The sequence below is a fragment of the Pseudophryne corroboree genome, chromosome 2 (genome assembly GCF_028390025.1).
Source record: "Pseudophryne corroboree isolate aPseCor3 chromosome 2, aPseCor3.hap2, whole genome shotgun sequence".
In the NCBI taxonomy this organism is placed as follows: domain Eukaryota; kingdom Metazoa; phylum Chordata; class Amphibia; order Anura; family Myobatrachidae; genus Pseudophryne; species Pseudophryne corroboree.
In genome coordinates, this window is record NC_086445.1 from 453,597,660 (window position 1) to 453,609,348 (window position 11,689).

The 11,689-nt window shown below is 44.6% G+C and overlaps 1 pseudogene; it reads right to left on the minus strand.

The window, feature by feature from the left end:
- Positions 1-10,221: 10,221 nt before the first annotated feature.
- Positions 10,222-10,340, minus strand: LOC135051590 (5S ribosomal RNA; annotated as a pseudogene).
- Between the last annotated feature and the right edge of the window lie 1,349 nt (positions 10,341-11,689).

The following is an 11,689-nucleotide window of genomic DNA, read 5'->3' on the forward strand; positions in this document are numbered from 1 at the left end:
TGACGGTATAAAGAATGAAAAAAAACCCACGGTTAGGTGGTATATATTATAATACAATTATGGATGGACGGACTGCCTGCCGACTGCCGACACAGAGGTAGCCACAGCCGTGAACTACCGCACTGTACACTGGTTGATAAAGAGATAGTAGTATACTCGTAACAACTAGTATGACACTATGACGGTATAAAGAATGAAAAAAAAACCACGGTTAGGTGGTATATATTATAATACAATTATGGATGGACGGACTGCCTGCCGAGTGCCGACACAGAGGTAGCCACAGCCGTGAACTACCGCACTGTACACTGGTTGATAAAGAGATAGTAGTATACTCGTAACAACTAGTATGACTGACTATGACGGTATAAAGAATGAAAAAAAAACCACGGTTAGGTGGTATATATTATAATACAATTATGGATGGACGGACTGCCTGCCGACTGCCGACACAGAGGTAGCCACAGCCGTGAACTACCGCACTGTACACTGGTTGATAAAGAGATAGTAGTATACTCGTAACAACTAGTATGACACTATGACGGTATAAAGAATGAAAAAAAAACCACGGTTAGGTGGTATATATTATAATACAATTATGGATGGACGGACTGCCTGCCGACTGCCGACACAGAGGTAGCCACAGCCGTGAACTACCGCACTGTACACTGGTTGATAAAGAGATAGTAGTATACTCGTAACAACTAGTATGACTATGACGACGGTATAAAGAAAGAAAAAAAAATACCACGGTTAGGTGGTATATAATTATACAATTATGGATGGACGGACTGCCTGCCGAGTGCCGACTGCCGACACAGAGGTAGCCACAGCCGTGAACTACCGCACTGTACTGTGTCTGCTGCTAATATAGACTGGTTGATAAAGAGATAGTATACAACAATATACTACTATACTGGTGGTCAGGCACTGGTCACCACTAGTCACACTGGCAGTGGCACTCCTGCAGCAAAAGTGTGCACTGTTTAATTTTAAATTAATATAATATTATGTACTCCTGGCTCCTGCTATAACAACCTGCAGTGCTCCCCAGTCTCCCCCACAATTATTATAAGCTTTTATACATTGATGTGCAGCACACTGGGCTGAGCTGAGTGCACACAGACTGAGTCACACTGTGTGACTGCTGTGTATCGTTTTTTTCAGGCAGAGAACGGATATAGCAGAGAACGGATATATTAAATAAAAGTTAACTTAACAACAACTGCACTGGTCACTGTGGTAAACTCTGTCTGCACAATCTCTCTCTCTCTCTCTCTCTTCTAATCTATTCTAATGGAGAGGACGCCAGCCACGTCCTCTCCCTATCAATCTCAATGCACGTGTGAAAATGGCGGCGACGCGCGGCTCCTTATATAGAATCCGAGTCTCGCGAGAATCCGACAGCGTCATGATGACGTTCGGGCGCGCTCGGGTTAACCGAGCAAGGCGGGAAGATCCGAGTCGCTCGGACCCGTGAAAAAAAAAGTGAAGTTCGTGCGGGTTCGGATTCAAAGAAACCGAACCCGCTCATCTCTAATATATATATATATATATATATCAGAAAATGAAGTAAATAAGAGCGCCTAGTAGTGTTAGTGTGGAAATTTATATAAAAGATAACTTAGCTCAATAAAACTTTCAGCCTGATGATTCTCAGAGGTAAAACATGTAAAAGAGAGATAAAAAGCAACATAGTGTGTACTGTTTTCAAACGTTTTTCAAAGATACAAGCATTAGGAACTTTGCTGGTTCCAATAATTTGATGTAATAAAAACAGTAACAATTTATTAAACAATAATCCTGTCACAACCACAGGTGGTAGATAAAAGCAATTAAAAGAATATATCTCGTCTGATCATAAATGTAGGTAGCTGTTATGCACACCAGTGCCTGCAGGAAAGTACTGGTGTCAGGACTGTTATGCACTCCAGTGTCTGCAGGAATGTACTGGTGTCAGGACTGTTATGCACTCCAGTGTCTGCAGGAATGTACTGGTGTTTGAACTGTTATGCAAAACAGATGGACTCACAGACAAACTGGGGGATATGACATAATGTACACAGAAGGTGATAGGGTAACAAAATACACACAAAGTGAACAGAGAAGCCCAGAGGCTAAGGAACTGGGTATCTCCCTTGTATGAGAACTGCTCAGATGGAAAAGCAAGATGTTGTGTTTTAATACGTAGAGAACCCGAAATGCTGTTGCTAAGGGCAACAGCAAAACCCTAAAGGGTTACCAACGGGTGTGGCAGTAAACTCCTTGGTCAGAGATGGAATGATAGACACAAGGAGAATCTCCACAATCCTAATTCTCACTTGCAGTGCACAGGTTTTAGCTTACTGCCACTAAACTGACCCCTGACACCTAGCACAGTGAGACAGGATTAGACAGGCAAGTCTTAGAATACAGCCGCAAACTTGCTAAGTTCACAGAGTAGTAACAGAACCCCAGCAAGCTAAACGACTGACTCCAGTCTTACTGCTAGGTCTGGATTGGCAGAGTGTAATACCAAATCCCCAGGCCTATTTGCAGTAAGCAACAAACAAATACAAAGCTACACAGTACTGGCTAACTTTCATGAACTGACTAACCAACAAAGATTCAGCAGCATCTGCTTACCCTGAAAAGAGGCCTTATAAAGCAGGTGCTGTCCACGCCCTCACAGACTGTGAGCACAAAAACCAGCACCGGATCCCCTGCCGTGCACAGAGCCTATAACCACTGCACAGCAAAAGACCCGAACCGGAGTATAAGCTGCGCTCAGGTTACTCCACTAGCACTAGTCTCCCGGTTGCCATGACGACGTGGCAGCACAGGGCAGGAGACCCTAACAGTACCCCCCCTCTGACGAGGGGTCAAAGAACCCCTACCACCGGGTTTATCGGGGAACTGCGAGAAGAAAGAGCGTATCAGTCTGGGGGCATGAAGATCACAACTGCGCACCCACGACCGCTCCTCCGGGCCATACCCCTTCCAGTGCACCAAAAATGACAGCCGACCCCGAACCACCTTGGAGTCAAGAATCCTTTCAACAACAAACTCCCTCTGGCCACGTATCAGAAGAGGGGAAGGTCTTCCACTGGAAGAAGGATTACTAATCGCCCGTTTTAAAAGGGAACAATGAAATGTTTTATTGATACCCAAAGAACGGGGCAGATCTAACTGAAATGCCACCGGATTGATAACCCTGGTGATCTTATAAGGGCCGATGAACCTGGGTCCTAACTTATGAGATGGCTGTCTCAACTTCAAATTCTTGGTAGACAACCAGACGAAGTCTCCTAATTTGAAGCTGCAGGGTCTTTTCCGCTTATCAAAAACCCTTTTGGTCACTAATGACACAGACACAAGGGCTTTCTTCACTTTCCGCCAAATACCTCTAAGGACCGAAACCACAGAGGAACCACCAGGCGTGGAGTCCAGGGGGTCAAAAGAATTGGCCTTAGGATGATGCCCATACACACAAAGGAAGGGAGAGATCCCTGTAGCAGAGTGAGCCGCGTTGTTATAGGCAAACTCCGCCATGGACAGATGAGCAACCCAGTCAGTCTGACACTTGGAGACATAACACCTGAGGAACTGCTCCAAGGACTGGTTCACCCTTTCAGTCTGCCCATTAGACTGCGGATGGTAGCCTGACGACAAGCTGACAGAAATCTGGAGATCGGAACAAAATGCCCTCCAGAATTTGGCCACAAACTGGGATCCGCGGTCAGAGACCACATCAAGTGGCAACCCGTGGAGACGCACAACATGCAGCATAAATAATTCAGACAGGCGTCTGGCTGATGGCAGCACAACCAGTGGAACGAAGTGCGCCATCTTCGAAAACCTGTCAACGACAACCCAGATGGCTGTCATCCCCGAGGATTTGGGCAAATCCACCACAAAATCCATTGAAATGTGGGTCCATGGCTTAGATGGGATAGAGAGTGGATGTAATGGGCCAACAGGAACCCCTCTAGGAGTCTTATTTCGGGCACAGATGTCACATGCCCGAACCCACTGATCCACATCCTTAGCCACCGAGGGCCACCACACCGCCCTAGATAGCAACTCCCGAGTTCTGGCAATACCCGGGTGACCTGCCGACTTCTTGGCATGGAATTCCAGGAACACTCGCTGTCTTAACTTAGGAGGCACAAACAAAAGACCTACCGGAAGGTCTGGAGGAGCCTGCTCCTGTGCTCTAAGGACTAATGATAAGAGGTCCTGGGTAATGCCCACTTTAATACATGATGGGGAAACAATGGGCAAGGGCTCCTCGGTGGTCTCCTGGATTGGAGCAAAACTCTGCGAGAGCGCATCAGCCTTGATGTTTTTTGACCCAGGGCGATATGTTATCAAAAAATTAAAGCGAGCAAAAAACAAAGCCCATCGTGCCTGCCTGGCATTGAGACGCTTCGCTGACTCTAAATATGCCAGATTCTTATGGTCAGTGAGAATTGAGACCACAAACTTAGCCCCCTCAAGCCAGTGTCTCCACTCCTCGAGTGCATCTTTAATAGCCAACAATTCCCGGTTACCCACGTCATAATTCATCTCGGCAGGCGAAAATTTACGGGAAAAGTAAGCACAGGGATGAAGGCGATTATCAGACACTCCCATCTGAGAAAGCACTGCCCCAATACCCATCTCAGAGGCATCCACCTCCACCACAAAAGGACGCTCTGGATCTGGGTGTCGCAGCACCTTGGCCGAAACAAATGCCCTTTTGAGACGGGCAAAAGCCGCTTTAGCCTCACAAGACCAGTGAGCAACATCCGCCCCTTTCTTAGTGAGTGCCACCAAGGGCGCCACTATAGACGAAAATCCAGCGATAAATCGTCTATAAAAATTCGCAAAGCCCAGGAAACGCTGAAGCGCCTTCAAACTAGTGGGCTGCACCCAATCCAGGACTGCCTGTACCTTGGAACCCTCCATTTGGAAACCTTCTGGGGAGATAATATATCCTAGAAATGCGATTTGCTGAACTTCAAATTCGCACTTCTCCAGCTTCGCCCCAAGCCGGTGGTCTCTGAGTTTCTGGAGGACTAAGCGTACATGCTTCCGATGTTCCTCCAGGGAATGGGAGAAGATTAGGATGTCATCTAAGTATACAACTAAGAATCTATCCAAATATTCCCTGAGCACATCATTCATGAAATCCTGGAAGACTGCCGGGGCATTACAGAGCCCAAAAGGCATCACCAAATATTCATAATGCCCTGAGTGGGTATTAAAGGCAGTCTTCCATTCATCCCCCTCTCTTATTCGGATTAGATTGTACGCACCGCGTAGGTCAATCTTAGAAAAAATGGTGGCAGTACGAAGCTGGTCAAACAAGACCGAAATGAGAGGCAGTGGGTATGAGTTTTTAATCGTGATACGGTTCAATTCCCTGAAGTCGATGCAGGGTCGCAACGAACCATCCTTTTTACCCACGAAGAAGAACCCCGACCCAACTGGAGACTGTGAAGGTCTGATAAATCCCTTAGCCAAGTTCTCCTGAATGTACTCTGCCATAGCCTGAGTCTCAGGACGTGACAGGGAGTACAACCTGCTCTTGGGAAGCTTAGCATTTGGCAACAAATCAATGGCACAGTCATAGGGGCGATGGGGAGGTAGTACCTCTGCAACTTTTTTGGAGAACACGTCCGCAAAATCTGCATAACACCCTGGCAATCCTGGCAAATTTAGCTGCGAGAGCCTGACTGGAAGGCTCAAGCAACTCCTGAAACAATCAGTACCCCAACTAAGAATCTCCCCAGAGACCCAGTCAAATTGAGGATTGTGGGCCCTTAACCAGGGTAACCCCAACACCAATGGGGCAAAAGTACAGACAGTCACATAAAAGGACAATTTTTCAGAGTGTGTGGCTCCAATAAACAAAGAAATCTGGCTAGTGCAAGAGGTAATTTTACCTTGGGATAATGGTTCCCCGTTTAACCCACAAATCACAATTTCCGATGCCAAGGGTACTAAGGGAACAGAGTGTTTCAGGGCGAATTGGCGGTCCATAAAAACCCCGTCGGCCCCACTGTCCACAAAGGCCTCAGTCTTGACAGTTTGACCGAGGATCTTCAAGGTCACCGGAATGATAAAAGTCTTCTTGGGAAATTCTGACTTCTGGCCTGACAGGATATTTCCCATCACCCTCAGGCCCTGAAGTTTTCCGGCTTTTCTGGGCATGATAACACCACATGACCTTTATTCCCACAGTACAAACACAACCCCTGCTGTCTCCTCCGCGTCTTCTCACGCGAGGAGAGGCGGGTAGCCCCAATCTGCATAGGCTCCTCAGAAAATTCCTCAGAGTCTGAGGTTCCCTTGGGAAGGAAGGAAATCTCAGTCTCCCTTTCAAGCCTACGCTCTCTCAGCCGTCTATCCACCCGGATGGATAACTGCATGAGCTGATCCAAGCTATCAGGCAAGGGATATTGTACCAGTTGGTCCTTTATGTGGTTAGAAAGACCTCTTCGGTACTGGTGTCTCAGGGCTGGGTCATTCCACTGGGTATCATGGGCCAACCTCCGAAACTCCGTACAGTAAACCTCAACTGGCCTTCGCTCTTGCTTAAGGATCGAAATCTGAGCCTCGGCTGAGGCCGTCTTGTCAGGGTCATCATACAACATGCCCAGTGCCGTAAAAAAAGCGTCAACACTTTTAAGCGACGGACAGTCAGGCTGCAACCCATATGCCCAGACCTGTGGGTCTCCTTGTAGCAAGGAAATCACTATGCCCACCCGCTGAATCTCCGACCCAGAAGACTAAGGCCTAAGCCGGAAGTATAGCTTGCAGCTCTCCTTGAAACAAAAGAACTGCGAGCGATCTCCAGAAAAACGATCCGGGAGATTTACTTTCGGCTCCTTAACCCCTGCAGGTGCTGCTGCTGCGGGAGCTCCGCCAGCAGCCTGGGAGGTGTGCATTTTAATGGACAAATCATTAAATTGTCGAGTCAGGACCTGCACCTGATCGACCACCTGTTGCAACGTATTTTGAGGGGTATGCTCCATATTCCCACAAAATTTCAACAGGAGTATTCGGCTGCTGAATATGTTATGCACACCAGTGCCTGCAGGAAAGTACTGGTGTCAGGACTGTTATGCACTCCAGTGTCTGCAGGAATGTACTGGTGTCAGGACTGTTATGCACTCCAGTGTCTGCAGGAATGTACTGGTGTTTGAACTGTTATGCAAAACAGATGGACTCACAGACAAACTGGGGGATATGACATAATGTACACAGAAGGTGATAGGGTAACAAAATACACACAAAGTGAACAGAGAAGCCCAGAGGCTAAGGAACTGGGTATCTCCCTTGTATGAGAACTGCTCAGATGGAAAAGCAAGATGTTGTGTTTTAATACGTAGAGAACCCGAAATGCTGTTGCTAAGGGCAACAGCAAAACCCTAAAGGGTTACCAACGGGTGTGGCAGTAAACTCCTTGGTCAGAGATGGAATGATAGACACAAGGAGAATCTCCACAATCCTAATTCTCACTTGCAGTGCACAGGTTTTAGCTTACTGCCACTAAACTGACCCCTGACACCTAGCACAGTGAGACAGGATTAGACAGGCAAGTCTTAGAATACAGCCGCAAACTTGCTAAGTTCACAGAGTAGTAACAGAACCCCAGCAAGCTAAACGACTGACTCCAGTCTTACTGCTAGGTCTGGATTGGCAGAGTGTAATACCAAATCCCCAGGCCTATTTGCAGTAAGCAACAAACAAATACAAAGCTACACAGTACTGGCTAACTTTCATGAACTGACTAACCAACAAAGATTCAGCAGCATCTGCTTACCCTGAAAAGAGGCCTTATAAAGCAGGTGCTGTCCACGCCCTCACAGACTGTGAGCACAAAAACCAGCACCGGATCCCCTGCCGTGCACAGAGCCTATAACCACTGCACAGCAAAAGACCCGAACCGGAGTATAAGCTGCGCTCAGGTTACTCCACTAGCACTAGTCTCCCGGTTGCCATGACGACGTGGCAGCACAGGGCAGGAGACCCTAACAGTAGCACACGTACAAAATCAAATATTATAAACAGCTTATCTGTCCGCATATGGAAAAACCATAGATAAAGGGAGTATTCAGGCTCCGCAAATGGGAAGTCCAAGGGGTAAGTATCAAGTTCCTGTCCCAACGCGTTTCGTCCTTTGCATGAAGTCCTCATGCAAAGGACGAAACGCGTTGGTACAGGAACTTGATACTTACCCCTTGGACTTCCCATTTGCGGACAGATAAGCTGTTTTTTTATTCTAATCCTGTACGTTTGATACCTGCTATTACAGATAGAGAATCTGCCTGAATACTCCCTTTATCTATGGTTTTTCCATATGCGGACAGATAAGCTGTTTATAATATTTGATTTTGTACGTGTGCTACCTACATTTATGATCAGACGAGATATATTCTTTTAATTGCTTTTATCTACCACCTGTGGTTGTGACAGGATTATTGTTTAATAAATTGTTACTGTTTTTATTACATCAAATTATTGGAACCAGCAATGTTCCTAATGCTTGTATCTTTGAAAAACGTTTGAAAACAGTACACACTATGTTGCTTTTTATCTCTCTTTTACATGTTTTACCTCTGAGAATCATCAGGCTGAAAGTTTTATTGAGCTAAGTTATCTTTTATATAAATTTCCACACTAACACTACTAGGCGCTCTTATTTACTTCATTTTCTGATCTCTATCCTTATACTGTGCGAGAGCTGCCACTCATTCACATATGAGGTGTGTCATATTATATTAAAATAGGATAATTAATAATTCCAATAACTTTATTTTATAAAGTGTCCTATCGGGTGTACCTAGGCGCTATCCTCTATTGCTCCACATGTATATATATATATATACATATATAGGTCAGGAAAGTTATTACTTCATTGAAACCGGATCAAGCCCCAGGTCCTCATGGACTTAGTTGGGAATTTGAAATAATCTTTAGAGTTAAACTTATACCTACTTAGACCCAATTTATAATGCATACTGATTAGTGGTTCCGCTCCCCTCTACTTCAATGCTACATTGATTAAAGTCTTCTCTAAAGCAGGCAGAAATCCGGAACTGCTGGCTTCATACAGACCAATATTGTTACTGAACTCAGACTATAAAAATTCTCATGAAAATGCTGGTGGATCGGCTGAAATGTATTGTCCCTAACCTAGTTCATGATGATCAAACTGGCTCTGTCAGGGGGAGGCATTCCGTAACAATTGTCTGCAAGGTCCTGATTCTCATGCAGCATTTTCAACTGTTTAGGAAACCAGACCCTGGGGTCCTCCAGTCATTAAATGCTTAAACAGTTTTTGATAAGGTCACATGGGACCACCTTTTCAAGACCCTTAGACAGTTTTGTTTCCCAGACCCTTATATAGCTTTGTTGCAGTCTCTATATTGTGTCCCTATACTCAAGTGTTAGGCAATGGTTACCTCTCTTTGCATTTTTACATACAGAGGAGCAGCATAATGTTGTCCCCTGCCACCTCTCCTATTTGCACTGGCTCTGAAACTGCTAGCAATAGCTTTGAGACAGTGTCCTGACCTCTTTGGACTTTGAAACACAAGAAGCGACCGTGCACCGGTATGTTATAAATTGTAAGAATTATAAGAAACCAACAAATGGACAATTATAGTATTGGAAAGGAAATTTAAACCTTTCAAAATATAGTCCCTATTGGTGGTGCGCCCATAGCTAGAAAGTACAGATACTAACGAAAGGAGAGAAAGAAAGCTCTTGTGTGGGCGCACTCTTGTGATTGTAAAGAGAGGAATTCTTCGGTTATTGGTAATAGTAAAAACTTAATTTTTATTAATCAACAATTAAAAATTATAACCCCTCAATGATCCAAGAAAGAGTATAAGTATAAAAAAGACGTGAGAAAATATAAAATGTTCTGGTCTGTTAAATCACACAGGAAGGATTAGAAAGGCTGCAGACACTTGATAGTCTGACACCCGTTTCTCCTGACCAGTACAGATAATCTGTATTAATGAGACCGACCAGGGAGGTCAATAGTGTGTATTGGAGAACCACTTGAATATGGTTAAATAGTGAGCAATTGAGTGTTCACCTGTTATTCCATATTGTGCAGAGTTAGAAATATCTATATTGACACGATCTGAACGCGGCAAGGATAGGAAAAAAGTTTGTGAAAGAATCAAATAGTGGTGATACTGCTGTTGGTGTCCACCCTTCAAAAGAAGGGGAATAGTCCCCACTCTACAACACCAGGTATTCCCAGGGAGTCGCCTCTCAAGGTACTGACACGGCCCAACGCTGTTTAGCTTCCAAGATTGGACGAGATCGGGCATTAGCAGCGTGGTATGATAGTAGAGAGGCTATCTACCAATGAGAGTGCACCTATATAAAGATGGTAGAGTGGAGATTTAGGAAGATAAAGTCATATAGTGTGTAGATCTGCTTCCCACGTTAGGCAGGGTGAAACAGTTGTCACTCAGTGGCAAAGTACATCCTAGGATCGTGGATGAGAGTCTACAGAAAGTAGTAAGTAATGAAAAAGAGGAGAAATATTATTTTTGGAGATTGGAATAGTGGTTACTCTCCCTAAAGAAAAGAAACCCCGTCACAAAATATGCAGCGTCAGGTAAATTCATACATGTAGATATAGATTGCACATATGTATTCTTTTTTGTGCAAGGCAGAAAAACAAAACAAACTAAATTGTATAGCGCCCTGCATACATAGGGAATAGAGCAATGTGTACAGAAATAAATAATAATAGGTATATCCTGCAATCTGTAGGATTATAAATCTATGTCGTGCACAAAAAATCCCAAAGCAGGTTTATACTATTAGTTGATGTGCCAAATGAAAGGTCCTCCCACTGCAGTTGTAATGATCTGCAATCTGTAGGACTACCAAACTATAATATGCATGAGAGATCCTTAATAAGCACCATGCAATATTGCAATATACTCTTTCTTGGATCGTTGAGGGGTTATCATTTTTAATTGTTGATTAATAAAAATTAAGTTTTTACTATTACCAATAACCGAAGAATTCCTCTCTTTACAATCACAAGAGTGCGCCCACACAAGAGCTTTCTTTCTCTCCTTTCGTTAGTCTCTTTGGACTTTGGCTAGGAACTGCTCTTAGTGTCTTGTCCTACCGATTCAATTCTGGCATCTCTAATAATTATCAATCAATTTAGTCTGTTTGCTGGCTATGAATAATCGAAAGTACTGCTGCTAAGTGACACTGCACATAGACTTTTAACTGACAGTTGTGTTTGACTTCTAAACCTAATGCCTAATGTCCAGGTAGCTGCACACAAATAAGGCTGTGACCACCTAGGAATAGTGTTCATCTTTCCTTTAATAGGCAGTAGGCCTATTCCTAGAAGGTGGTGTGTGATGTTTTACAAATTGTGAGGGTGCTAAATGGCTATCTTGGTTTGTCCTACCAGACCTAACTGCAAGGGTGTAGCTACCATAGGTGTAGGCAGTGCAGCTGCTATGGGGCCCAGAGCTGAGGGGGGCCCACCTTCCCTGTCAAAGTTCCATGTGTTTTATAAATTTTTCACCATTGGGTGGTGTGCAGGGGTCCTTTCAAACTTTTTCCTTGGGGCCTGCAATATGTCTAGGTATGCCCCTGGACCTGCTCATTGTAGTGTGGTCTAAAATTAACTGTAGGGCATTTTAATGTTATATATTATGAACCGTGA